This window comes from Physcomitrium patens, chromosome 3 (assembly GCF_059467195.1).
Source record: "Physcomitrium patens ecotype Gransden chromosome 3, ASM5946719v1, whole genome shotgun sequence".
Classification (NCBI taxonomy): domain Eukaryota; kingdom Viridiplantae; phylum Streptophyta; class Bryopsida; order Funariales; family Funariaceae; genus Physcomitrium; species Physcomitrium patens.
In genome coordinates this window covers 20890449-20893515 of record NC_143412.1, presented here as the reverse complement: position 1 = coordinate 20893515, position 3067 = coordinate 20890449, and the positions used below count along the sequence as shown (strand labels likewise).

The 3067-nt window shown below is 39.6% G+C and overlaps 1 long non-coding RNA gene across 1 annotated transcript; it reads left to right on the top strand.

Moving 5' to 3' along the window:
• Positions 1 to 1518: 1518 nt before the first annotated feature.
• Positions 1519 to 2836, top strand: LOC149989579 (uncharacterized). The gene is made up of 2 exons (XR_016502395.1): positions 1519 to 2185; positions 2562 to 2836. It is a non-coding gene; the product is annotated as an uncharacterized LOC149989579 (long non-coding RNA).
• The last annotated feature ends 231 nt before the right edge of the window (positions 2837 to 3067 follow it).

The following is a 3067-nucleotide window of genomic DNA, read 5'->3' as shown; positions in this document are numbered from 1 at the left end:
CCAGATGAATAATGACCAAGCTTCAAACAAAAATTTGACATTGTCAAACCATAACAAGATGTCACTTGACATACAAAGAAAGAAACAAACAACCCCATGCATAGAGGATCAAGAAGTAGCAATAAAACCCAATCAAGCAAATAAAACAACAACATCGAGAAACTAAAAAATTCCCAACCATGAAAATCACACGAACATACAAACAAAGAGAATCATGGCACCTTAACCCAAAAAACAAAGAAAAAAAAAACAAACAAACAAACAAACAAACAACAACAACACACACACACTTTAAAATCACAAATATCAACACTTAAAAAAAGGTTTTTATTTTATTTTATTTTATTTATTGAAGAAAACATCCTAATTATAGAAGTGTATATAAGAAGCAACATTTCCAAGACAAAGTTATTATTTATAAATGGATTGACCTCCAAAAAAAGGGGGGGGGGATAAGGAAGTGTGTGTGTGTCCCCAAGCGAGCCAGTTATGATACCATCTGGTGCTTATCATTAAGGTGGGTCCCTCCCCCACCTGGAGAGGAGAGGAGCCCCAGCAACAGGCCACAAAATCTTGGGTTAGGTAGGATGGACGGATGGACGGAAGAATAGATGAATGTATTTCGCCATCACCCCCCCCCCCGGACAAGGATCATTCGCATATCCATCCATCCCAGGCCAGGCAGGCGGGGGTAAATATCGATTTTACTCCGGTCAATTACCAGAGCCCCTCCCCTCCCCCCCGTTAGTAACTTTGTTTTTTTACTGTGCGTATACCGCATTGTCTCTGCGGTAAACTGCTTACGTGGGAATGATGATTGGATGAATGAATCACCCGCGTTTTGGATGGATGAAATTATGGGTGCCTGTCCCTTAGCTCTCCGACGGTCTTGGTTACAAGCTCCCCTTCCCATTTCTCTAGAATGTTCCAATTTGGGACTTCCAGGGAACTCACATGTTGTATTAGTAATATCAATACATAATAAAACTTCATTCTTTACATGAAAAAAAGAAAAAGAAAAAGAAAAAGGTTCAAAACCTCTGTTTTATTTTTCCTTCATTAATGCTAGAAGTTTAATTTCAGAAACTCCTGTCATAAAATTCACCCATGGATACTGTAAACCATGCAGAAGATAAAAGTAAACAAAAACAAAACATTGCCTGTGAATAAGAAGAGGAAGAGGTCTATTTATATGGTCTTCCGTATTACCTGAAAGAAGCAACTGTTGGTTTAAATTGATCAATGTCCTCCAAAATTGTGTCAACAGGAAAAGATTTACATGCATTTCAACCTTCATTCAAGTAAAATATTACATCACTTAATTAAAACTATGTATCCAAGTGATAGGACCCAAATTGAAAGTTATCCGTGTGGTGTTCTTGGGGGCACATTCATTCATCCATGCGCTCAGTCATCCATCCATCCACCCAATACCTGTGGAGGAGGAGGAACAGGCTTTTCCATGATGAACAATATGAAGTGGGATCTGTGCCCAGGCACTTAATGAGAGAGCTTCAGGCACCACTTTGTCAACATGCTCTGGCTTGAGAGAGCTCTCTTTCACTCACTCTGTCTCTCACTCCCTCATATCCTTCTGCCAGATTCAGGGCATGTGATTGCTTTTCCAGACCACCACCACCAGTTCACCACCTCACCACTACTCTGTTGTCAATCACAACATATATATATATCTATATATATAACTATCTGTCTGTCTGTCTGTCTGTCTCCTCTTCATCTTCCCTTCCAGGCTTTGCCATTTTCCCCTAAATGATTGTCTCAGAATATTCATGTCTACCACAATAGGTTTTGTGCAATCTTAAATAATGATCTTGCGGGGTCTGACAGGGCTGAAACTGCTGATCTAACTGGTCCAATGAGCGCATCGATGATTACTATTACACTGGATATCAGCATCAGGACATCCCACACCCCCACCCCCCACTCCATGCCTCCTTTAGAACTGGGGAAAGTGCTTTGTTGGAAGAGATGGGGGAGAAGGGAGAAAAAAGAAAAAAAGGAGGAGAAAGGAGGGTGGGCTTTGTGTGCCTTCAAGGCAGTGTTGAAGATGTGGAGCTGCCACTACTACAGAGTGGAGTGATGGCTCTTAGTGATCACTGTCTTCCTTGAGGACTCAAAAGATGGGGCTGCTGCACTCATGTGGAATACAATATTGGAGTTACAGGTGAGTAAGTTCAGGCAGATTGCTGCTGTTGGGATTGAAAGAAAGCCAGAAAGGGGTTTTCTTCTTCTCCTGCTCTAATCTGTGAAGTAAAGCCCACACTACAGGACACAGTGGGCTAGAATGGATGGATGGGTTTGTGTGTGGGTGTGAACTTAGCCCAATGACCACATTCCTGTCACAGTTATTGAATGAAAGCATTCTATTTTGTTTCCTTGAGCTGCTTGATTCCTTGCTTGCTGCACTCCTTGGATATGAGAAGAGACTAGCTGCCCAGTTCTTCCACATTCCTATTTATTGCCTACCAAGCTAATTTAAAGGGTTCCCCGCACCTTGAGGTGGTGTGCCTGAAATGGTCATCTATGTTGCTTTTGGACAGGTTCAAGCTAGAAGTGTGTGTGGGCTTGGTACTTTGCAACTGCAACTTTTAAAAATATCTGAAGAAGATGACAACTAGATGTAGAATGGCAGGATGCTAATTAACAATAGAATTTATTCTTATTATTATTATTATTATTATTAGAAATGGATATTATATCCCCAGCTTCAAGAAAACCAAAAACAAAAACATCAACATCAATAACATAGATTGTAAGGTAACTCCAAGTTCTTGTGATCCAATTAATAAAAAGAAACAATGTTGCAGTTGCAAAGTGATTATTTTTTCAGCAAAACATATTCATCTTGACAAAGATTGATCAATTTCACATAAGTTGAGCCAATGGTTGATAAATTTAGGCAAAGTTATTATACTTGAATGGAAAAACACATCCCAGTTCAATGCCCAAAAACACTCAAAAGATTGATGAGGAATGACTACAGCAAAGATAAACAAATAAAGAATACATTTTGTTTTAATTTACCATTGTTCAATAATATAGGCTT